General features: G+C 44.4%; 1 long non-coding RNA gene across 1 annotated transcript; it reads left to right on the top strand.

Annotated features, from left to right (window-relative positions):
• Window positions 1-13,941: 13,941 nt before the first annotated feature.
• LOC118940256 lies at window positions 13,942-23,557 on the top strand. The gene is made up of 3 exons (XR_005036800.1): window positions 13,942-14,076; window positions 14,422-14,543; window positions 22,718-23,557. It is a non-coding gene; the product is annotated as an uncharacterized LOC118940256 (long non-coding RNA).
• Window positions 23,558-26,956: the final 3,399 nt, after the last annotated feature.

The raw sequence follows: 26,956 nt of genomic DNA, 5'->3' as shown, positions 1-26,956 counted from the left end.
TTCCAAGGATGAACCAGACAAGTGGAGGTCTACAGTTTTTTTCTGAGGTCTTGGCTTATTTCTTTTTGATTTTCCCATGATGTCAAGCAAAGAGGCACTGAGTTTGAAGGTAGGCCTTGAAATACACCTCCAATTGACTGAAATGATGTCAATTAGCCTATCAGAAGCTTCTAAAGCCATGACATAATTTTCTGGAATTTTCCAAGCTGTTTAAAGGCACAGTCAACGTAGTGTACGTAAACTTCTGACCCACTGGAATTGTGATACAATGAATGATAAGTGAAATAATCGGTCTGTTAACAATTGTTGGAAAAATTACTTGTGTAATGCACAAAGTAGATGTCCTAACCGACTTGCCAAAACTATAGTTTATTAACAAGAAATTTGTGGAGTGGTTGAAAAATGAGTTAATGACTTCAACCTAAGTGTATGTAAACTTCTAACTTCAACTGTAAGTATATTTAAAACGAAATACTTTTTTTTACTCAAGTAGTATTTTTCTGGTTGACTTACACTTGAGTCATTTTCTGTAAAGGTATCTTTACTTTTACTCATGACAACTGGGTACTTTTTCCACCACTGCCTTTGAACGGGGTATAGTAGTAGGTGCCATGCACACCGGTTTGACTGTGTCAAGAATTGCAACACTGGAGGGTTTTTCACGCTCAACAGTTAATTTAACATCTGTGGTAAGCATTGGAATTAACATGGGCCAGCATCCCTGTGGAACCCTGATGAATTTAGGCTTTTTCTGAGGTGCAACTCAATATTAGGAAGGTGTTCCTAATGTTTTGTACACTCGTTTATCTTGTCAGAGAACAAGACTGTGTTTTTCTCATGTGAGCATGCACTCTACTGAGCTGTCAGTGTTTGCAGGGGATGTGTCTTCAGAAGCACAGAACTGTGTTGGGGTTTGTTTGGTGACGATGGTATGTATTTCACACATGCGGCTGGTGACACCTTCATTTGTGAGGACAGGCTCCTAGTAATGGCAGGAATGGAATCAATGGAATGGTATCAAGCACATTAAACACATGGTTCCATGTATTTGATACCATTCCATTCACCCCATTCCAGACATTATCAGCCGTCCTCCCCTCACCAGCCTCCTGTGGTATTACATTAATTCCGCTCGCTAACATTTAGAAACACTCATGTGCACAGTAGGCCTATGTTCATAGAGATAGGTAGTTGAATATGGGTATGACGAGTAGCAGGTCAATTATGGTCAGAGTAAATATCTGAGTTGTTATTGAAAGGTAACATAGCAACAAACACTATATTAATCAGAACACATGAGGATGACTCTGGCAACCATTCTGCTCTTTTCTTCATACAGTTGTGAAAGCCTGCCTAGCTTTTCATAAAATAATCTCTACATTTACTGCAGAAAATTATTCAAATGTAGTGGTTGCAACCCTGTTAACCTCTAACCAGTGATAATAGGATTTATATTTTAGGTTTGTTGATGTATATCTAATGCCATTTAGCCAGCAGAGTTAGAGGTCTTCTGTGGATTTGCGGCTGCATAGTGAGTGAGAAAAGCAAGCTGCGAATGCCAATAGATGTGAATACTCCTCGAGATAAGAGAAATATGTGGCAATATGTTTGGAAAGGGGTGACGTACAAATGTTTATCCATAGTTTTCTATAGCTTTGAGTGCTACACAATTCATTTCAATGCAATATAGTAGGATACGGTGGTCTATTAGATTCCTCTTAACCTAAAACCTGTTTCCACAGTCTCTGGAATGGTCACAATTCATGCTGTTAATGTAGTGTTCTTAAAACTGGTCTGCTAGTTATCTTTTGAGCTGGTCTGTTTGTGACATCATTTATCGTCATGTTACCCTTGACGACGAAGGGGTGTCCTCAAAGTGGAGTTAATATCAGAGAGGGTTGCCATAGTAATTAGCTGCCAGGCAATGTTGTACTTCTGCCCACCATGTTCCTTAACAGAAAGGCCAGGTCTCTCTTAAAGGTCCAATGCAGCAGTTTTTAATCTCAAGAGAAAATAATTTCTAGTACCTGAATGAGATTACTTTCAATTAAAATGGTCAAAAAGAAACCGAAATGGTTTCTTAGGGAAGACTTATTTCTCAAGCAAGAACTTTGCTAGTACTGTCTGGGAGTGGTCTGAGTGGGGAGCGGAAAACTATCTGGCAGAGAGGTTTGAAACTCTTTCTTACTGGTCTATTAACTAATTGACCACCTGGTGATGTTACTAGGCAGGCCAAAACCACAAAAACAGGATTTTCAAACAGCTCTGACATTAAAAAGGTATTATCAAAATTAGTCTGGAAATGTATATAAAACACAGAAAAATCACGTTTTTGACTGCACTTGGCCTTTTACAAACTTCATACAAAGACAGGGGAAGGAGAATTCCTTTGTGTTTCTCTCTTCTATTGAGGGACAAATAGCTTTATCTCAGGTTGAAGCCCTTTGTGGATTGTAGTTTGATTTAACAGTTATTTGTCATATCAAAGTACAGATTTGAAAGGCTGTAGTTCCAAAAACGGTGAACTTAAAATTAAAAACATTGTTCTCTCTTTTGAATCAACATCTCACATTAAAACAAGCTTTAATTGTCACATACACCGGATAGGTGCAGTGAAATGTGTTGTTTTACAGGGTCAGACATAGTACTATGGCACCCCTGGAGCTAATTAGGATTAAGTGCCTTGCTCAAGGGCACATCAACAGATTTTTAATCTTGTCAGCTCGGGTATTAGAATGTGCAATCTTTCGGTTACTGGCACAACGCTCCAACCGCTACCTGCCCTAAAAAAAAATAGTGTCTTTCTCTTCTCTTTCCTCCATAGTGCTAATGCTCCCCTGACTGTGTGATGTGGACATGGATAAAGTAGCCTCGGCAGACTCCTTTCTCCCCATGCCTTGTGTGCCACAGAGGGCCGAGCCCCAGACCCTCCACCCTGGTACAGAAGACGACCAACCCTCCTCCAGCCCCAGACCCACCTCGTCCTCCCCATGCCCCCTCAGCCAGCTCCTGCTCCAGCAGCAACCTGGGCCCCCGGGATCAGCCGTGTCGCCCGTGAAATCCAAGGTCAAGGCCCTGTCTGAGCGCAACAAGACAGCCTTCAAGGCTGACATGGATAAGAAGGCATCCCCTGTGCCCTCCTCCCTATTCAGTCCCTCGCTTGTGAGCTGGGGCTCCATCAGTAGCGATGACGATGCAGAGTCCCAGGGACACAACTTTGGAAGTATGCTTGGGGTCATTGTCCATTTGGAAGACCCATTTGCAACCAAGCTTTAACTTCCTGACTGATGTCTTGAGATGTTGCTTCAATATTTCCACATGATTTTCCTGCCTCATGATGACATCTTTTTTGTGAAGTGCACCAGTCCCTCCTGCAGAAAAGCACCACCACAACATGATGCTGTCACCCCCGTGCTTAACGGTTGGGATGGTGTTTTTCAGGTTGCAAGCCTCCCCCTTTTTCCTCCAAACATAACGATGGTCATGATCGCCAAACAATTCTATTTTTGTTTCATCAGACTAGAGGACATTTCTCCAAAAAGTACAATCTTTCTCCCCATCTGTAGTTGCAAACCGTAGTCTGGCTTTTTTATGGCAGTTTTGGAGCAGTGGTTTCTTCCTTGCTGAGCGGCCTTTCAGGTTATGTTGATATAGGACTCGTTTTACTGTTAATATAGATACTATTGTACCTGTTTCCTCCAGCATCTTCACAAGGTCCTTTGCTGTTGTTCTGGGATTGATTGGATCTTTTCACACCAAAGTACATTCATCTATCTCTAGGAGACAGAACTTGTCTCCTTCCTGAGTGGTATAACAGCTGCGTGGTCCCCTGGTGTTTATACTTGCTAACTATTGTTTGTACAGATGAACGTGGTACCTTCAGCCATTTGGAAATTACTCCCAAGGATGAACCAGACTTGTGGAGGTCTGATTTATTTGGATTTTCCCATGATGTCAAGCAGAGAGGCACTGAGTTTGAAGGTAGCCCTTGAAATACATCCACAGGTATACCTCCAATTGACTCAGAATGTCAATTAGCCTATCAGAAGCTTCTAAAGCCATGACATCTTTTTCTGGAATTTTCCAAATTGTTTAAAGGCACAGTCAACTTAGTGTATGTTAACTTCTGACCCACTGGAAATGTGATGCAGTAAAATAATCGGTCTAAACAATTGTTTATAAAATTACTTGTGTCATGCACAAAGTAGATGTCCTAACCGACTTGCCAAAACTATAGTTTGTTAACAAGACATTTGTGGAGTTGTTGAAAACCGAGTTTAATTGACTCCAACCTAAGTGTATGTACACTTCTGACTTCAACTGTATACACACACATACAGTGCCTTGCGAAAGTATTCGGGCCCCTTGAACTTTGCGACCTTTTGCCACATTTCAGGCTTCAAACAAAGATATAAAACTGTATTTTTTTGTGAAGAATCAACAACAAGTGGGACACAATCATGAAGTGGAACGACATTTATTGGATATTTCAAACTTTTTTAACAAATCAAAAACGGAAAAATTGGGCGTGCAAAATTATTCAGCCCCTTTACTTTCAGTGCAGCAAACTCTCTCCAGAAGTTCAGTGAGGATCTCTGAATGATCCAATGGTGACCTAAATGACTAATGATGATAAATACAATCCACCTGTGTGTAATCAAGTCTCCGTATAAATGCACCTGCACTGTGATAGTCTCAGAGGTCCGTTAAAAGCGCAGAGAGCATCATGAAGAACAAGGAACACACCAGGCAGGTCCGAGATACTGTTGTGAAGAAGTTTAAAGCCGGATTTGGATACAAAAAGATTTCCCAAGCTTTAAACATCCCAAGGAGCACTGTGCAAGCGATAATATTGAAATGGAAGGAGTATCAGACCACTGCAAATCTACCAAGACCTGGCCGTCCCTCTAAACTTTCAGCTCATACAAGGAGAAGACTGATCAGAGATGCAGCCAAGAGGCCCATGATCACTCTGGATGAACTGCAGAGATCTACAGCTGAGGTGGGAGACTCTGTCCATAGGACAACAATCAGTCGTATATTGCACAAATCTGGCCTTTATGGAAGAGTGGCAAGAAGAAAGCCATTTCTTAAAGATATCCATAAAAAGTGTTGTTTAAAGTTTGCCACAAGCCACCTGGGAGACACACCAAACATGTGGAAGAAGGTGCTCTGGTCAGATGAAACCAAAATTGAACTTTTTAGCAACAATGCAAAACGTTATGTTTGGCGTAAAAGCAACACAGCTGAACACACCATCCCCACTGTCAAACATGGTGGTGGCAGCATCATGGTTTGGGCCTGCTTTTCTTCAGCAGGGACAGGGAAGATGGTTAAAATTGATGGGAAGATGGATAGAGCCAAATACAGGACCATTCTGGAAGAAAACCTGATGGAGTCTGCAAAAGACCTGAGACTGGGACGGAGATTTGTCTTCCAACAAGACAATGATCCAAAACATAAAGCAAAATCTACAATGGAATGGTTCAAAAATAAACATATCCAGGTGTTAGAATGGCCAAGTCAAAGTCCAGACCTGAATCCAATCGAGAATCTGTGGAAAGAACTGAAAACTGCTGTTCACAAATGCTCTCCATCCAACCTCACTGAGCTCGAGCTGTTTTGCAAGGAGGAATGGGAAAAAATGTCAGTCTCTCGATGTGCAAAACTGATAGAGACATACCCCAAGCGACTTACAGCTGTAATCGCAGCAAAAGGTGGCGCTACAAAGAATTAACTTAAGGGGGCTGAATAATTTTGCACGCCCAATTTTTCCGTTTTTGATTTGTTAAAAAAGTTTGAAATATCCAATAAATGTCGTTCCACTTCATGATTGTGTCCCACTTGTTGTTGATTCTTCACAAAAAAATACAGTTTTATATCTTTATGTTTGAAGCCTGAAAGGTGGCAAAAGGTCGCAAAGTTCAAGGGGGCCGAATACTTTCGCAAGGCACTGTATATATATATTTGATTTACTGCTGTAAAATGTATAGTTCATCTGTGTTCTGTTTATAGTGCACTTTAGTAGTTTTTAAATGCCTGGTATGTCGCAGTTATCTATTATGTGTCACACTTTGACACCTCTGCTTTAAACTCATTCCATGGGGGGCTGCAGGTTTTTGTTTTTTCCTTTAAATTAAGCCCTAGACAACCAGGAGTGAGGAGCTCCTTACTAATTTGACCTTAATTCATCAATCAAGTACAAAGGAGGAGCAAAAACCAGCAGACACTCGGCCCTCCGTGGAATGAGTTTGACACCTGCGCTTTAAAGCGTGTTACACAGATACTACATAATGTAGTAATGTGACATGCTGATATTTACATTTAACTAACTACACTAACTATACAATATGTCGCTATGTATGTATCTTATCTGCAGTGACCATGTACAGCTGAGTACATAGTTATAAACTCAAAGAGTTTAGTTATAATTATTCAAAGATAATTAGCAAAAATCCAAATAATGTCACAGATCTTCATTGTAAAGGGTTTAAACACTGTTTCCCATGCTTGTTAAATTAACCATAAACAATTAATGAACATGCACCTGTGGAACGGTCTCTAAGACCGTAACAGCTTACAGACGGTAGGCAATTAAGGTCACAGTTATGAAAACTTAGGACACTAAAGAGGCCTTTCTACTGACTCTGAAAAACACCAAAAGAAAGATGCCCAGGGTCCCTGCTCATCTGCGTGAATGTGCCTTAAGCATGCTGCAAGAAGGCATGAGGACTGCAGATGTGGACAGGGCAATAAATTGCAATGTCTGCACTGTGAGATGCTTAAGACAGCGCTACAGGGAGACAGAACGGACAGCTGACCGTCCTCGCAGTGGCAGACCATGTGTAACAACACTTGCACAGGATCGGTATATCTGAACATCACACCTGCGGGACAGGTACAGGATGGCAACAACAACTGCCCAAGTTACACCAGGAATGTACAATCCCTAAAATCAGTGCTCAAACTGTCCGCAATAGGCTGAGAGAGGCTGGACTGAGGGCTTGTAGGCCTGTTGTAAGGCAGGTCCTCGCCAGACATCACCGGCAACAACGTCACCTACCAGACAGGACTGGCAAAAAGGGCTCTTCACTGACGAGTCACGGTTTTGTCTCACCAGAGGTGATGGTCGGATTCACGTTTATCGTCGAAGGAATGAGCGTTACACCGAGGCCTGTACTCTGGAGTGGGATCGAATTGGAGGTGAAGTGTCCGTCATGGTCTGGGGCGGTGTGTCACATCATCATCGGACTGAGCTTGTTCTCATTGCAGGCAATCTCAACTCTGTGAGTTACATGTGAAACATCCTCCTCCCTCATGTGGTACCCTTCCTGCAGGCTCATCCTGACATGACCCTGCAGCTTGACAATGCCACCAGCCATTGGGGCGGCAGGGTAGCCTAGTGGTTAGAGTGTTGGACTAGTAACCGGAAGGTTGCAAGTTCAAACCCCCAAGCTGACAATCTGTCGTTCTGCCCCTGAACAGGCAGTGTCCCACTGTTCCTAGGCCGTCATTGAAAATAAGAATTTGTTCTTAACTGACTTGCCTAGTTAAATAAAAGGTAAAAAAAAAAATAATACTGCTTGTTCTGTGCGTGATTTCCTGCAGGACAGGAATGTATCCCATTGAATCCCATTGAGCATGTCTGGAACCTGTTGGATTGGAGGGCGGGGGCCAGGGCCATTCCCCCCCAGAAATGTCCGGGAACCTGCAGGTGCCTTGGTGGAAGAGTGGGGTAACATCTCACAGCAAGAACGGGCAAATCTTGTGCAGTCCATGAGGACTGTACTTAATGCAACCACATACCGACTGTTACTTAATGATCATTGGGAAGGTAACCCTCCATGATGTGGCGGCTAGCATCGGGACAGGGCGTGGCTGGGCAGGAGAGATGGACCGCAGCAGTGGGAGTGTTTGGGTGTCGACAATGAAGGTGAAGAGGAGCACCCATCACGGTGTCGCCAACACCACCAAGGTCCAATCACAGTTTGGCACCAGTGAGCTCAACTGTATTGTGGTAGTGCCGCCCACACCATTTAGAAACCCGTGTCAATGGTGGTGGGTTGGCACACTCACTCTCCCGCTCCCCCAGAAGAACCCACAAACTGTCCCCCGTGCCTCAAGAGGCCCTTTCCCCCCTTCCTCAGTGCCCATCAAATCAGCTCTGAAAACAGTACCTGGCCCAATGGCCAGCTATAGGTCAAACTCATACCTTCACCACAGTACCGCCTTTTCTCCCTGGAAGACCAGGGGAGAGGGGCTGCACCCAACTCCCAGAACGAGCACTCTGTTGGGGGGAACTTCAAGGAGGTTGCAGTGGGCCTGTCTTTGGGGCTGACTTCCAGCACAAGCACGATAATGCCCTGTATCAGGCCTGCCTCCCTGCTGAAGACCTCCCCACCACCAGCAAAGACAGCAGAAGAGAAGTTGGTGCACCCTGTGCCACAGGCACCAGGTCAGCTTCAAATACCCACAAATGTGTGTGCTGTGGGACAGTGGATTGGTAAGAAAAATATGTGTTGCTACTCTTTACAGCTCATCTGCAACTTTTCAGGGAAGTTAGGAACCAATATACACAGGCAGTTAGGAAAGCTAAGGCTAGCTTTTTCAAGCAGAATTTTTCATCCTGTAACACAAACTCAAAAAAGTTCTGGGACACTGTAAAGTCCATGGAGAATAAGAGCACCTTTTCCCAGCTGCCCACTGCACTGAGGCTAGAAAACACTGTCATCACCGAGAATTTCAATTAGCATTTTTCTATGGCTGGCCATACTTTCCACCTGGCTACCCCTACACCGATCAACAGCCCTGCACCCCCCCTCAGCAACTCGCCAAAGCCTCCCCCATTTCTCCTTCACCCAAATCCAGATAGCTGATGTTCTGAAGAGCTGCAAAATCTGGACCCCTACAAATCAGCCGGGCTAGACAATCTGGACCCTCTCTAAAATTATCTGCCGAAATTGTTGCAACCCCTATTACCAGTCTGTTCAACCTCCCTTTCTTATCGTCTGAGATTCCCAAAGATTGGAAAGCTGCCGCGGTCATCCCCCTCTTCAAAGGGCGAGACACTCTAGACCCAAACTGCTACAGACCTATATATATCCTACCCTGCCTTTCTAAGGTCTTCGAAAGCCAAGTTAACAAACAGATTACCGACCATTTCAAATCCCACCGTAACTTCTCCGCTATGCAATCTGGTTTCAGAGCTGGTCATGGGTGCAACTCAGCCACTCTCAAGGTCCTAAACGATATCATAACCACCATCGATAAGAGACATTACTGTGCAGCCGTATTCATCAATCTGGCCAAGGCTTTCAACTCTGTCAATCACCATATTATTTTTGGCAAACTCAACAGCCTTGATTTCTCAAATGATTGCCTCGCCGGGTTCACCAACTACACTGCTCAAAAAAATAAAGGGAACACTTAAACAACACAATGTAACTCCAAGTCAATCACACTTCTGTGAAATCAAACTGTCCACTTAGGAAGCAACACTGATTGACAATAAATTTCACATGCTGTTGTGCAAATGGAATAGACAACATGTGGAAATTATAGGCAATTAGCAAGACACCCCCAATAAAGGAGTGGTTCTGCAGGTGGGACCACAGACCACTTCTCAGTTCCTATGCTTCCTGGCTGATGTTTTGGTCACTTTTGAATGCTGGCGGTGCTTTCACTCTAGTGGTAGCATGAGACGGAGTCTACAACCCACACAAGTGGCTCAGGTAGTGCAGCTCATCCAGGATGGCACATCAATGCGAGATGTGGCAAGAAGGTTTGCTGTGTCTGTCAGCGTAGTGTCCAGAGCATGGAGGAGCTACCAGGAGACAGGCCAGTACATCAGGAGACGTGGAGGAGGCCGTAGGAGGGCAACAACCCAGCAGGAGGACTGCTACCTCCGCCTTTGTGCAAGGATGAGAAGGAGGAGCACTGCCAGAGCCCTGCAAAATGACCTCCAGCAGGCCACAAATGTGCATGTGTCTGCTCAAATGGTCAGAAACAGATGAGCGTGGTATGAGGGCCCGACGTCCACAGGTGGGGGTTGTGCTTACAGCCCAACACCGTGCAGGACGTTTGGCATTTGCCAGAGAACACCAAGATTGGCAAATTCGCCACTGGCGCCCTGTGCTCTTCACAGATGAAAGCAGGTTCAGACTGAACACATGTGACAGACGTGACAGAGTCTGGAGACGCCGTGGAGAACATTCTTCTGCCTGCAACATCCTCCAGCATGACCGGTTTGGCGGTGGGTCAGTCATGGTGTGGGGTGGCATTTCTTTTTGGGGGCTGCACAGCCCTTCATGTGCTCACCAGAGGTAGCCTGACTGCCATTAGGTACCGAGAGGAGATCCTCAGACCCCTTGTGAGACCATATGCTGGTGCGGTTGGCCCTGGGTTCCTCCTAATGCAAGACAATGCTAGACCTCATGTGGCTGGAGTGTGTCAGCAGTTCCTGCAAGAGGAAGGCATTGATGCTATGGACTGGCCCCCGCCCGTTCCCCAGACCTGAATCCAATTGAGCACATCTGGGACATCATGTCTCGCTCCATCCACCAACGCCACGTTGCACCACAGACTGTCCAGGAGTTGGCGGATGCTTTAGTCCAGGTCTGGGAGGAGATCCCTCAGGAGACCATCCGCCACCTCATCAGGAGCATGCCCAGGCGTTGTAGGGAGGTCATACAGGCATGTGGAGGCCACACACACTACTGAGCCTCATTTTGACTTGTTTTAAGGACATTACATCAAAGTTGGATCAGCCTGTAGTGTGGTTTCCACTTTAATTTTGAGTGTGACTCCAAATCCAGACCTCCATGGGTTGATACATTTGATTTCCATTGATAATCTTTGTGTGATTTTGTTGTCAGCACATTCAACTATGTAAAGAAAAAAGTATTTAATAAGAATATTTCAGATCTAGGATGTGTTATTTTAGTGTTCCCTTAATTTTTTTGAGCAGTGTAGATAGCCATGATTATTAACTGTACATTTCACTCTGTAGTTCTATTTTTTTATGAAATGTTCCAACTTATCTTTAACTCTGCATTGTTGGGAAAGGACCCATAAGTAATCATTTTGCTGTTAGTTTACACCTGTTGTCTACAAAACATGTGACAAATAAAATTAGATTTGATTTTTGATTACAACAATTATCTGGAAGATTTTTTCCCAAATCGGAGTGTGCTCCCGAAATAAAACTCCTGGTCGCATAGCAAAATATTCATTTGCATATGACCAAATATTTTAGAGGTTTGACCCAAAATTAATCTGTCCTCCTCCCTTTCAGAGAGATATGTTGAAGAAAGCTATTTTTAGATTCCCACAAGCTTTTTCAAGCAGAAATTTGCCTCCTGCAACACTAACTCAAAAAAGTTCTGGGACACTGTAAAGTCCATGGAGAATAAGAACACCTCCTCCCAGCTGCCCACTGCACTGAAGATAGGAAACACTGTCACCACTGATAAATCCACCATAATTGAGAATTTCAATAAGCATTTTTCTACGGCTGGCCATGCTTTCCACCTGGCTACTCCTACCCCGGTCAACAGCACTGCACCCACCACAGCAACTCGCCCAAGCCTTCCCCATTTCTCCTTCTCCCAAATCTGTTCAGCTGATGTTCTGAAAGAGCTGCAAAATCTGGACCCCTACAAATCAGCCGGGCTAGACAATCTGGACCCTTTCTTTCTAAAATTATCTGCCGAAATTGTTGCCACCCCTATTACTAGCCTGTTCAACCTCTCTTTCGTGTCGTCTGAGATTCCCAAAGATTGGAAAGCAGCTGCGGTCATCCCCCTCTTCAAAGGGGGGGACACTCTTGACCCAAACTGCTACAGACCTATATCTATCCTACCATGCCTTTCTAAGGTCTTCGAAAGCCAAGTCAACAAACAGATTACCGACCATTTCGAATCTCACCATACCTTCTCTGCTATGCAATCTGGTTTCAGAGCTGGTCATGGGTGCACCTCAGCCACGCTCAAGGTCCTAAATGATATCTTAACCTCCATCAATAAGAAACAATACTGTGCAGCCGTATTCATTGATCTGGCCAAGGCTTTCGACTCTGTCAATCACCACATCCTCATCGGCAGACTCGACAGCCTTGGTTTCTCAAATGATTGCCTCGCCTGGTTCACCAACTACTTCTCTGATAGAGTTCAGTGTGTCAAATCGGAGGGTCTGCTGTCCGGACCTCTGGCAGTCTCTAAGTCTCTATTCTTGGACCGACTCTCTTCTCTGTATACATCAATGAGGTCACACTTGCTGCTGGTGAGTCTCTGATCCACCTCTACGCAGACGACACCATTCTGTATACTTCTGGCCCTTCTTTGGACACTGTTAACAACCCTCCAGGCAAGCTTCAATGCCATACAACACTCCTTCCGTGGCCTCCAACTGCTCTTAAATACAAGTAAAACTAAATGCATGCTCTTCAACCGATCGCTACCTGCACCTACCCGCCTGTCCAACATCACTACTCTGGACGGCTCTGACTTAGAATACGTGGACAACTACAAATACCTAGGTGTCTGGTTAGACTGTTAACTCTCCTACCAGATCCATATCAAACATCTCCAATCCAAAGTTAAATCTAGAATTGGCTTCCTATTTCGCAACAAAGCATCCTTCACTCATGCTGCCAAACATACCCTTGTAAAACTGACCATCCTACCAATCCTCGACTTTGGCGATGTCATTTACAAAATAGCCTCCAATACCCTACTCAACAAATTGGATGTAGTCTATCACAGTGCAATCCGTTTTGTCACCAAAGCCCCATATTCTACCCACCATTGCGACCTGTACGCTCTCATTGGCTGGCCCTCGCTTCATACTCGTCGCCAAACCCACTGGCTCCATGTCATCTACAAGACCCTGCTAGGTAAAGTCCCCCCTTAACTCAGCTCGCTGGTCACCATAGCATCTCCCACCTGTAGCACACGCTCCAGCAGGTATATCTCTCTAGTCACCCCCAAAACCAATTCTTTCTTTGGCCGCCTCTCCTTCCAGTTCTCTGCTGCCAATGACTGGAACGAACTACAAAAATCTCTGAAACTGGAAACACTTATCTCCCTCACTAGCTTTAAGCACCAACTGTCAGAGCAGCTCACAGATTACTGCACCTGTACATAGCCCACCTATAATTTAGCCCAAACAACTACCTCTTTCCCTACTGTATTTAATTAATTTATTTATTTTGCTCCTTTGCACCCCATTATTTTTATTTCTACTTTGCACATTCTTCCATTGCAATATATATTGTATATAGACTTGTTTATACTGTATTATTGACTGTATGTTTGTTTTACTCCATGTGTAACTCTGTGTCGTTGTATGTGTCGAACTGCTTTGCTTTATCTTGGCCAGGTCGCAATTGTAAATGAGAACTTGTTCTCAACTTGCCTACCTGGTTAAATAAAGGTGAAAAAAAAAAAAAAAGTTCTATTTTAAACTATCATCTAATTTGGAGCTCTGTCTGACAGCCAGCCTTAGCCTATAGCCATTGGTGGTATTCCACAGACTGATAACGTTTTTATACAAACTAGGTCAAAGAGTTATGGTGCAAACAGAGCACTGCCTCAGTCTAATACTTTTTAACTCAACACTGACCTCTTCTGACCAAATAGTAATAAGTGAATTAATGCAAGCATCTGAGGTGAAATTATTCTTTACATTTTCTGGATGAATTCTATCTATTTCAAAAGGTTTTCCCGATCAAATTAAGAACTAGAATTTATAATGAAGTTGAGTCCAGCTTAGATGTGACTCATCATGTCTGTTCTTGTTTATATGTTATTGTCCATCTCTCAATGTCTTTCTGTTGATCTGTCTCTCCCACTTTCCCTCACAGGATGGTAGGGACAGAGACAGAGCAGCAGGAGGCCAGGTCCAAGCTTTCTCTGCGTCGTTTATTCTCCGCCATCGGCCTGAATGGGTGGGGAAGCTGGGTAAAGGGCGCTCCAGTAGCATGGAGCAGCTTAGCTTCCAGCCCCGGGGTGTCCCCCCGGCCTTTCCTGCCCCCAGCTCCAGCCCCAGTCCTGCACGCCCAGAACCCAGCCAACTGAGGTAAGCCCCGTCGCTCCAGTATCTACACATGGTGAGAGGAGATTTAGCTTTTGAATTATAGGGAATTACAGCAATTCTAACCTTGATTGTAGTCTGAGAGGTTCTGCTTTATGTTTGTCAAACGGTTTAATCCATAAGGATACTGAGATCTCAGTTAGTTTGAACATTGTTGTGACCGTGTACTAGAAATGTAAATATTTTTCCTCATACCTATACTGTAAAGTGCATATTTGGTCAAGGTATTTGCTGATACCTTGAAAAAAGTAACACCATCTTAAAATGAATCCAAATGCATATTGTGGATGGTCGCCTAGGGCTGCTGTCATGTTCATTTCTCATCTCCAGGGGTCACCCTTTAAGCAGCTGAGGAAATCGTCATCAGTCCTAAATGTACAGTCCTCCAAGAAGAAGGGAGACGGCTCCAGTGCATACACACCTGGAGATCAGCCCAGCAGCCCTGCTCTCAGGTATAACCAGTACGGTGCGTCAGTAACATCACTGAGGAAGCCAAGCCAGTAAAAAAAGCCATATTATAAACTGGGTGGATCGAGCCCTGAAATCTGATTGGCTGACAGCCGTGGTATACCATGGGTATGACAAAGCATTTATTTTTACTGTTCTAATTACATTGGTAACCAGTTTCTAATAGCAATTAGGCACCTCAGGGGTTTGTGGTATATGGCCCGTATACCACGGCTAAGGGCTGTATCCAAGAACAGCCTTAGACGTGGTATATTGGCCATATACCACACCTCTTCGGGACTTATTGCTGAATTACAACCTATGTTGTGATAATTGCGTTGTTTACTCTATAACCCATTTGTTCAAACTCCACAGTGATGTACAATAAGGCTGTGACAACAAAAAGACAACAGTCACACAGTGGTGGAATAAATTCAACTACACATACGTTTGTTTCATCACAAAACCATAAAGAAACATCTGTCCAGTGAAGTCCACCAGGCAAATATTGCAGACAAACATATCACATGATGTAGCATGGTCAAGCAAGTGGATGTTTTCGACAGTTTACTAAACAACTACTGATTTATAACCACAGAGTTATCGCAAGTCAGCACAAAGACAACAGGAGCACTGCCTCCACTATTCCAGCACCAGTTACACTTAGCCATTTAATCAAATCAACAAGGCTAGATTTAGCAAGCTAGCTACTGCAGGACATCAACACAAGCTAGCTACTGCAGGACATCAACACAAGCTAGCTACTGCAGGACATCAACACAAACAGACAAACGGACACGTTTTTCTGAATATTGCATTTTGCAAAGGAAGTGATTTGTCTGAAGCCAAATCCAAACTGGCCTCCCTTGGTGGGTGTTTTGCTGCACCTGGACAACCCACAGTTGAGCTCAGCTACTTATTTTACCCAAAAATTATCAAGGGAGGCCAAATGCTTTGCTGGCATCAATCAATCAAATACTTCGGCAGCAACATGTTATGCTCTATTGTTCCAGACAGCATCAGATACATGGGCTATACATACAGAAACAGAGGGGGCGCTGTTTCCCTGTCCAGACAGCATCAGATACATGGGCTATACATACAGAAACAGAGGGGGCGCTGTTTCCCTGTCCAGACAGCATCAGATACATGGGCTACACATACAGAAACAGAGGGGGCGCTGTTTCCCTGTCCAGACAGCGTCAGATACATGGGCTATACATACAGAAACAGAGGGGGCGCTGTTTCCCTGTCCAGACAGCATCAGATACATGGGCTACACATACAGAGACAGAGGGGTGCTGTTTCCCTGTCCAGACAGCATCAGATACATGGTCTACACATACTGAGACAGAGGGTGCTGTTTCCCTGTCCAGACAGCATCAGATACATGGGCTACACATACAGAGACAGAGGGGCGCTGTTTCCCTGTCCAGACAGCATCAGATACATGGGCTACACATACAGAGACAGAGGGGCGCTGTTTCCCTGTCCAGACAGCATCAGATACATGGGCTACACATACAGAGACAGAGGGGTGCTGTTTCCCTGTCCAGACAGCATCAGATACATGGGCTACACATACAGAGACAGAGGGGCGCTGTTTCCCTGTCCAGACAGCATCAGATACATGGGCTACACATACAGAGACAGAGGGGCGCTGTTGCCCTGTCCAGACAGCATCAGATACATGGGCTACACATACTGAGACAGAGGGGTGCTGTTTCCCTGTCCAGACAGCATCAGATACATGGGCTACACATACAGAGACAGAGGGGTGCTGTTTCCCTGTCCAGACAGCATCAGATACATGGGCTACACATACTGAGACAGAGGGGTACTGTTTCCCTGTCCAGACAGCATCAGATACATGGGCTACAAATACTGAGACAGAGGGGTGCTGTTTCCCTGTCCAGACAGCATCAGATACATGGTCTACACATACTGAGACAGAGGGTGCTGTTTCCCTGTCCAGACAGCATCAGATACATGGGCTACATATACTGAGACAGAGGGGTGCTGTTTCCCTGTCCAGACAGCATCAGATACATGGGCTACAAATACAGAGACAGAGGGGCGCTGTTTCCCTGTCCAGACAGCATCAGATACATGGGCTACACATACTGAGACAGAGGGGCGCTGTTTCCCTGTCCAGACAGCGTCAGATACATGGGCTACATATACTGAGACAGAGGGGTGCTGTTTCCCTGTCCAGACAGCATCAGATACATGGTCTACACATACTGAGACAGAGGGGTGCTGTTTCCCTGTCCAGACAGCGTCAGATACATGGGCTACACATACTGAGACAGAGGGGTGCTGTTTCCCTGTCCAGACAGCGTCAGATACATGGGCTACACATACTGAGACAGAGGGATGCTGTTTCCCTGTCCAGACAGCGTCAGATACATGGGCTACACATACTGAGACAGAGGGATGCTGTTTCCCTGTCCAGACAGCATCAGATACATGGGCTACACATACTGAGACAGAGGGATGCTGTTTCCCTGTCCAGACAGCGCCAGATACATGGGCTACACATACAGAGACAGAGGGGTGCTGTTTCCCTGTCCAGACAGCATCAAATACATGGGCTACAAATACAGAGACAGAGGGGCGCTGTTTCCCTGTCCAGACAGCATCAGATACATGGGCTACACATACTGAGACAGAGGGGCGCTGTTTCCCTGTCCAGACAGCGTCAGATACATGGGCTACATATACTGAGACAGAGGGGTGCTGTTTCCCTGTCCAGACAGCATCAGATACGTGGTCTACACATACTGAGACAGAGGGATGCTGTTTCCCTGTCCAGACAGCATCAGATACATGGGCTACACATACTGAGACAGAGGGGTGCTGTTTCCCTGTCCAAACAGCATCAGATACATGGGCTACACATACAGAGACAGAGGGGTGCTGTTTCCCTGTCCAGACAGCATCAGATACGTGGTCTACACATACTGAGACAGAGGGATGCTGTTTCCCTGTCCAGACAGCATCAGATACATGGGCTACACATACTGAGACAGAGGGGTGCTGTTTCCCTGTCCAGACAGCATCAGATACATGGGCTACATATACTGAGACAGAGGGGTGCTGTTTCCCTGTCCAGACAGCATCAGATACATGGGCTACAAATACAGAGACAGAGGGGTGCTGTTTCCCTGTCCAGACAGCGTCAGATACATGGGCTACAAATACAGAGACAGAGGGGTGCTGTTTCCCTGTCCAGACAGCGTCAGATACATGGGCTACAAATACAGAGACAGAGGGGTGCTGTTTCCCTGTCCAGACAGCATCAGATACATGGGCTACACATACTGAGACAGAGGGATGCTGTTTCCCTGTCCAGACAGCGTCAGATACATGGGCTACACATACTGAGACAGAGGGATGCTGTTTCCCTGTCCAGACAGCATCAGATACATGGGCTACACATACTGAGACAGAGGGATGCTGTTTCCCTGTCCAGACAGCGTCAGATACATGGGCTACACATACAGAGACAGAGGGGTGCTGTTTCCCTGTCCAGACAGCGTCAGATACATGGGCTACACATACTGAGACAGAGGGGTGCTGTTTCCCTGTCCAGACAGCGTCAGATACATGGGCTACACATACTGAGACAGAGGGGTGCTGTTTCCCTGTCCAGACAGCGTCAGATACATGGGCTACACATACTGAGACAGAGGGGTGCTGTTTCCCTGTCCAGACAGCGTCAGATACATGGGCTACACATACAGAGACAGAGGGGTGCTGTTTCCCTGTCCAGACAGCATCAGATACATGGGCTACAAATACAGAGACAGAGAGGGTGCTGTTTCCCTGTCCAGACAGCGTCAGATACATGGGCTACAAATACAGAGACAGAGGGGTGCTGTTTCCCTCGCTCAGATGATTTCTCCGGTGAGAATCAGCCACTTGCGAATTGATGGAAAATTATGAAAACAGAGAGACGAAAGATAAATAATTTTATCATAATTTATTTATAGGTAAAAAAAATTGGGGAAGCCTGGCTTCCCTTGAGATCCATGAATACATGTCACTGGGTATAACATAAACACACACACACACACACACATTAGAACTATGACGTCAGCAACATAAAAATAGGCAACTGTTGCAGTAATAACAGTTAATCTAACATCCAATCTGTCTCAATGCAAAGCTTGCACATTGATCTTCTCTAAAGTGGCACTTCATGTCAAAACATTATGATTAAGTCAACATGGATCCTTCCTGACAGGATGTTACACGGATGGCATGTGCTCAAGGCTCCCGGGAATCTCTGGTATGCATGGATGGCTACCGTGCATGTCGTCCATCCGAATAGTTTCCATTCACTGGGTCTGACGGGGAGTTCGGAGTGGACAGATAAAAATAGATTCAGTGCAGTGGTGCTGCCGAAGAAAGACATGGAATTCAGAAAACTATTGCAACATCTTATGATGGATTTGGGAAGGTGCCTTGGAGCAGTGATGAAATTTAACATCGACTGTTTGGTGATGTTGTTGACACTGCCTGTGTTAGTGAGTGTGTGTTTGTTTATTAGTGTGCGTGTCCGTCAAGTGTGCGTACGTGTGTGTGTGTGTGTGTGTGTACATGAGTGTGTGTTTAAAATGTTAAAGTCACATAAAGAACTACAGTGAAATGCCTTTCTTGCAAATTCAAAACCCAACAATGCAAGGTGTGTGTGTGTCTGTACATGTACGTGAGTGTGTGTGTGTCCTAGCTGCTGACACACTAGAGACCAGAGAGGAGGACATTTCAGCCTTGCACTTAACTCAACTTCGTGGAGAGGCAGAAACCTAATAGGCTAGGAGTATGACACAGCCGTGCTATATATGGGCAGCGCTACATGGCTTTCTATGGGGGGTTCTGCCATAGAGACCTTAATATAGGAAGCAGACCATCTCCATTCATTGACTTCATTATTTACATTATAAAACTGGAAATGGCACAAGGCAGCAGACCATCATTTGTCTCTCCATTCACCTTCATGGCTTATTACTGAAATCAAATTGCATGTTTGCTATGGTGTGAAAGGGAAAGGGGATACCTAGTCAGTTATACAACTGAATGCATTCAACTGAAGTGTGTCTAATGGCATTTAACCCAGCCCCTCTGAATCAGAGAGGGGGGAGGGGCTGCTTTAATCGACATCAACGTCATGTAGAAATGGGTCAAAATATCCCCACTGGGCAACAACGTCAATTCAACGTCTACTCCACGTTGGTTCAACGTAATTTCATTGAAATGACATGGAAACAATGTTGATTCCACAAGGGTGTGCCCAGTATACAGTGCCTTGCGAAAGTATTCGGCCCCCTTGAACTTTGCGACCTTTTGCCACATTTCAGGCTTCAAACATAAAGATATAAAACTGTATTTTTTTGTGAAGAATCAACAACAAGTGAGACACAATCATGAAGTGGAACGACATTTATTGGATATTTCTAACTTTTTTAACAAATCAAAAACGGAAAAATTGGGCGTGCAAAATTATTCAGCCCCCTTAAGTTAATACTTTGTAGCGCCACCTTTTGCTGTGATTACAGCTGTAAGTCGCTTGGGGTATGTCTCTATCAGTTTTGCACATCGAGAGACTGACATTTTTTCCCATTCCTCCTTGCAAAACAGCTCGAGCTCAGTGAGGTTGGATGGAGAGCATTTGTGAACAGCAGTTTTCAGTTCTTTCCACAGATTCTCGATTGGATTCAGGTCTGGACTTTGACTTGGCCATTCTAACACCTGGATATGTTTATTTTTGAACCATTCCATTGTAGATTTTGCTTTATGTTTTGGATCATTGTCTTGTTGGAAGACAAATCTCCGTCCCAGTCTCAGGTCTTTTGCAGACTCCATCAGGTTTTCGTCCAGAATGGTCCTGTATTTGGCTCCATCCATCTTCCCATCAATTTTAACCATCTTCCCTGTCCCTGCTGAAGAAAAGCAGGCCCAAACCATGATGCTGCCACCACCATGTTTGACAGTGGGGATGGTGTGTTGCTTTTACGCCAAACATAACGTTTTGCATTGTTGCCAAAAAGTTCAATTTTGGTTTCATCAGACCAGAGCACCTTCTTCCACATGTTTGGTGTGTCTCCCAGGTGGCTTGTGGCAAACTTTAACCGACACTTTTTATGGATATCTTTAAGAAATGGCTTTCTTCTTGCCACTCTTCCATAAAGGCCAGATTTGTGCAATATACGACTGATTGTTGTCCTATGGACAGAGTCTCCCACCTCAGCTGAAGATCTCTGCAGTTCATCCAGAGTGATCATGGGCCTCTTGGCTGCATCTCTGATCAGTCTTCTCCTTGTATGAGCTGAAAGTTTAGAGGGACGGCCAGGTCTTGGTAGATTTGCAGTGGTCTGATACTCCTTCCATTTCAATATTATCGCTTGCACAGTGCTCCTTGGGATGTTTAAAGCTTGGGAAATCTTTTTGTATCCAAATCCGGCTTTAAACTTCTTCACAACAGTATCTCGGACCTGCCTGGTGTGTTCCTTGTTCTTCATGATGCTCTCTGCGCTTTTAACGGACCTCTGAGACTATCACAGTGCAGGTGCATTTATACGGAGACTTGATTACACACAGGTGGATTGTATTCATCATCATTAGTCATTTAGGTCACCATTGGATCATTCAGAGATCCTCACTGAACTTCTGGAGAGAGTTTGCTGCACTGAAAGTAAAGGGGCTGAATAATTTTGCACGCCCAATTTTTCAGTTTTTGATTTGTTAAAAAAGTTTGAAATATCCAATAAATGTCGTTCCACTTCATGATTGTGTCCCACTTATTGTTGATTCTTCACAAAAAAATACAGTTTTATATCTTTATGTTTGAAGCCTGAAATGTGGCAAAAGGTCGCAAAGTTCAAGGGGGCCGAATACTTTCGCAAGGCACTGTATATATATATATATATATATATATATATATATATAATTATTTTTTAAATATAGCATGATACTGTGCCCCATATATGTCATCTCAATGCTGCTGTTCTGTCTCTCTCCAGTAAGGGCCTCCAGATGGTTCTGAGTGTGGAGGATGTGAGCAGCCCCAGTGGGGTGCGCTCGATGCGCAGGGTGGCCCAGGCCTTCCCTGACGGTACCCTCCTGCTGGAGCTCAGCAGGCCTCCCAAAGGACCCTTCGGCTTCCTCATCTCCCGGGGCAAAGGACGACCCGACTCAGGTACACAAAATAAGTGTTTTACACTACAGCCATTTACACCGGTACTTGTCCTAAAGTCTAGTGTTTCCATGACTTAGACTGGGGCCAAAAGCCTAGGGTTGGTCCTAGATGGCCTACCCTGCTCTAACCCAGGGCCGTCTGGGGCCAGATTGGGGACTTGTTTTGGTTGTCTTTCTAATCTAGTGTTGTGTAATGATGTCCTGTTCATTAGAATGTTCCCCTTCTGTGTGCTCAAGGTGTGAATATTTTATTGTTAACTTACTTCACTCGTGTCCTGCAGTTAGATGTGTGTTTAGTAATATAAAACATACAACCTTAGGATACAGGAGAGCAACATATTACCTAAGGTTGTATGTTTTATATTAGTTGTGTGTGTGTGTGTGTGTGTTAGGGTACAGGAGAGCAACATATTACCTAAGGTTGTATGTTTTATATTAGTTGTGTGTGTGTGTGTGTGTGTTAGGTAATATGTTGCTCTCCTGTATCCTAACACACACACACACAACTAATATAAAACATACAACCTTAGGTAATATGTTGCTCTCCTGTATCCTAACACACACACACACAACTAATATAAAACATACAACCTTAGGTAATATGTTGCTCTCCTGTATCCTAACACACACACACACACACAACTAATATACAACATACAACCTTAGGATACAGGAGAGCAACATATTACCTAAGGTTGTATGTTTTATATTAGTTGTGTGTGTGCGTGCCCCTCCCCTACAGTCTGTCCTGTAGATGTTAGTGTGTAATTAGTCAGATGTGATAATACTCCCCTCCCCTACAGTTTGTCCTGTAGATGTTAGTGTGTAATTATCAGATTTAATAATACTCCTCGTATGTACCCGTGATATCAGTAGCATGCTCCTACACATTTGCCTGTAGATGTGTGTTATAAAATAAGTGTGTATGTGTGACCCTACCAGTAACATGCTCCTGTATATTATCCTGTCTGTTCTGTAGGTGTGTATGTTGAAGAGATGGGCGACAGCAGCACAGTGAAGATGTACGGGGGGGCTGCTGGGGGTGGGAGACGAGCTGCTGGAGGTGAACTGTGAGAAGGTGGCCGGCCTCAGTCTGGACCTGGTGACACGCCTCTTGACCCAGGAGAACATAGCCTCTGTCCGCGTGCTCCGACACAGGAGGCTCCCCCCTCCTCGCTACACAACCTGAGGACCGCCGGTCACCGTGGTGACACCATGGCAACCGGCAATGCCATGGAAACCCACAATGTAATGGCAATCAGACACCACAGCAACCACAAACACAATGGAAAGCTGGGGTGTTTGGGGTATGACAGAGGGGCAGTGAGTGAGACTGGCTCAATGACTGTGAATGTGTCTATGGCCGCTTGCTTTGGTCATAGTGACTTCTCTCAGAAATGTTGCGTTATTCTTCTGAAGACACGTCAAGATGTTTGACACGATTGGGTCATTTTTCTAAGTGGTTCAGATGGAGTTGCTATTAGAGCAGAAGCTGTCTCACATTTCCTCATGTCCTGTTATATATTTTTCCTAGAATTGTTTGGCCTTAGGTGCTCCTTACTTTCACTGTTGAAAACATAACCAGCAGTGCCAAAATAAACATTATCATTACAGGTAATGCACAAAGCTATCAGCTGCTCACACAGCAACAATAGTCTGGTAGGAGATTCTGTTAAATACCTCACACGAATCTCCTCCATTCTATGCATCTTGACTGAGGTCATCTTTATGCAATTAAATCCTATTTTTATTGTGGTAATTGGTTTAGTTAGAAACCAGACCTGGAATTGAGATAATAAATGTATGGGTTAGAAACAGAGAAGATATGAAGCATTGTTGTGGTAATTTCCTGTATTACTAAGTGAAAGGAGAGTTTACAAACCACACACAAGTCAGAGTTATACTTTAAACTTCATCTTTTAATAATATGAGCTTTCACCATAGCCCTGTGACTCTCAGATCAATTCAGTGTCTATAAATGAATTCTGAGTGTCAACATAATGGCAACTGACATCTTTTCTAGCAAAGATCCACCCCTCTCAACTCACAATGACGAACCACAGGTCTTAGGAAAACTGCACAAAGGAAGACTTTTACTTGAGAGAGGAGTATCCCATAGCCAGACAGCATTAGCTATAAATTATCGTTCCGTTTGCTCTCTAAGACAAGGTTTAACTTCTCGTTCTTGGTACTTCATATTACCAAAACATTACCTCATCCAATGGCATATATCAATTGTCAATTCTATGTACTCCCATCTCAAATACAACCCACCCCTAGACAAGCTCCCTGAGAGGAGTGAGCCTCTAGGTCATATAGACCTATCCTGACCTCTCCCCTCTCTGGGCCCTAAGTGACTTTCCCACATAAGCATATTTATGAAAGTAGATAAAACATCTTATTTATCAATGTTACCTAACTAATTCTGATTCTGCTACGACAGCATCTCAAAAGTGATACAATTGAAGCAAGCCTAACAGTTGTTAGAGAAGACACTGGGCAGTCTCTTCGAGTCCAAGATGCTAATTTTGCTCAGCCAGCCTCATGGAGTGAATGGAACTATAGGAAAGCATCATAAAGTTTTGGACTTGGACTAGTCATAAAAATAGTATTGGATGTGAATTGAAGCACTAAGGGGATAAAGAAGTACACCATATACTGTATACAAAAGTATGTGGATACCCCTTAAAATTTGTGGATTCGGCTAGTTCAGCCACACCCATCGCTGATAGGTGTATAAAATCGAGCACACAGCCATTCAATCTCCATAGACAAACATTGGCAGTAGAATGGCCTTATTGAAGAGCTCAGTGAATTTCAACGTGGCACCGTCATAGGATGCCACTTTTCCAACAAGTCAGTTCATCAAATTTCTGCCCGGGTAGAGCTGCCCGGTCGACTGTAAGTGCTGTGTGAAGTGGAAACGTCTAGGATCAACAACGGCTCAGCCGCAAAGTGGTAGTCCACACAAGCTCACAGAACAGGACCGTTGAGTGCTGAAGAGCATAGCGTGTAAAAATCGTCTGTCCTCCTTTGCAACACTCAGTACCGAGTTCCAAATTGCCTCTGGAAGCAACATCAAGACAAGAACTGTTCGTCTTGACCTTCATGAAATGGGTTTCCATGGCCAAGTAGCCGCACACATGCCTAAGATCACCATGCACAATGCCAAGCGTCAGCTGGAGTGGTGTAAAGCTCGCCGCCATTGGACTCTGGAGCAGTGTAAACATTCTCTGGAGTGATGAATCACGCTTTACCATCTGGCAGTCCAACAGACAATTCTGGGTTTGGCCGATGGCAGGAGAATGCTACCTGCCCCAATGCATAGTGCCAACTGTAAAGTTTGGTGGAGGAGGAATAATGGTCTGGGGCTGTTTTTCATAGTTTGGGCTAGGCCCCTTAGTTCCAGCGAAGGGAAATCTTAACGCTATAGCATGCAATTACATTCTAGATGATTCTGTGCTTCCAACTTTGTAGCAGTTTGGGGAAGGCCCTTTCCTGTTTCAGCATGACAATGCCCCTGTGCACAAAGCAAGGTCCATACAGAAATGGTCTGTCGGATCTAAGGCACGAGGCGTCACTACAGACCCAGGTTCAACTACATTTTGTCAATTGCAATAGTAATAACAAACTTGTAAATGACTATTTCATTGTGTTACTAATTCTTTGAACTCTTGTGTGTTCTATCCTAGACTGTTCTTATCTAACATCACTACAAAACCTTCCATTTTGTTTGACTGTTTTCCTCGGTCCACATGGATTAACACTCACTATATCCATGCCAACTTGATTGTACTGAAGGATCCTCCACTTTCTTCTTTGCTTGTCTATTTGCCAAACAAATAATAATTTTTTGTTGACATTTTGCCATATAAATGTGCTGTACCCAAATAGGATTAAGTTCCTCTATTGATCAGAAAGGTACTCACAGTGACTGAACCCCTCTTATTTTAGCCTGGTCCCAGATCTGTTTATGCTGTCTTGCCAACACCTATGGTCATTGTCACATCTGATGTGAGACCAGGCTATCTAATCATCTCTCTTTTATTAGGTTATTCCCGGTTGGTAGTCTTGGATCTGAATTCTGGGTTAATCTGTCAATGTACAAAGTCCTTTCCAATGCTGCTGATTTGTTAATGTCATTACAATAATGCACTGTACACAAAGCAATAACTTCCTAAGTGTCTGGTTGATTGTCTGAAGAAAGGCATTTGAAAACCATGTCAAACCATTGGGTTGTAGAGACAACGATGAGAAACGAGATCAGAGAAGTTGATGTCAGACCCATTGGGAAAATGCATAGTCAATTATTTTTGACATTTCAACAGTAAATACACGGTACTAGAGGTCATTACATGGGTGACTGACGATAGGAAAGCACTGAAAGTATCAACACGTGAGGAGTCATTTGACGTCTTCACCAGTATTAAAGTGTACAAAGAACAGACTTTTCACTGTCACGCAATATGTATTTTGATTTATTTATATCTATGGTCCAAATAAAACATTGTGTACTACTTGTTCTTTCATACCTTGCATTGGAATTGCTTGTCATTCAATATTGTCCTCTCCATTATTCAAATTATACACCCTGATTGTGTCCTCCTCAATGCAAATTATGTCAGCTTCACTTCAATAACAAGAAGCACCTACACAGTATCTACCGATGTCAACCAGCTGTATGGGTCATCTTTCACCACTTGAGTCAATGGCCTCTTTGACTTTCAGCAATAGAGGTGAAAGAGGGATGAATTTGGGAAGAGGGGACCGTTGTGTAGAGTTGACTAGCCAGGGCCTCAGGTGGTCTGGAGAAAGGGAGACCGACGGGGGAGTGTGATCAATATCCTTCCCCCCCATATCCCCCTGGTAACATGAAGGTTGGTATATCACCACCAACACACCCCGCAAGAGGTGTCTCAGGCAGATTATTTGGTGGAGAACAATCAAAGTAGATCAAATAGATGAATGTATACACTCTTGTGATTCATTGTCCATTTAGAATTCAGCAAAGGAATCACTTCCACTGTCCTTCTCTTGTATACCAATACTCACAATGTCTGAGCCCTAAACACTTCACCCCCACCATGCATTACAAAGCTACTGACACCAGCTGTCTAGAGGGGCTGGGTGAACCCCCTCCTTCCTCTCCTCTCTATGGGGGCGTGTGCTTAGCTGGCCCCTCTATTCATCTTTTGTGGAACAAGAGGGGAGCTGGGAA

This window comes from Oncorhynchus mykiss, chromosome 1 (genome assembly GCF_013265735.2).
Source record: "Oncorhynchus mykiss isolate Arlee chromosome 1, USDA_OmykA_1.1, whole genome shotgun sequence".
Taxonomy (NCBI): Eukaryota; Metazoa; Chordata; class Actinopteri; order Salmoniformes; family Salmonidae; genus Oncorhynchus; species Oncorhynchus mykiss.
This window is presented reverse-complemented; position numbering and strand designations above follow the sequence as displayed.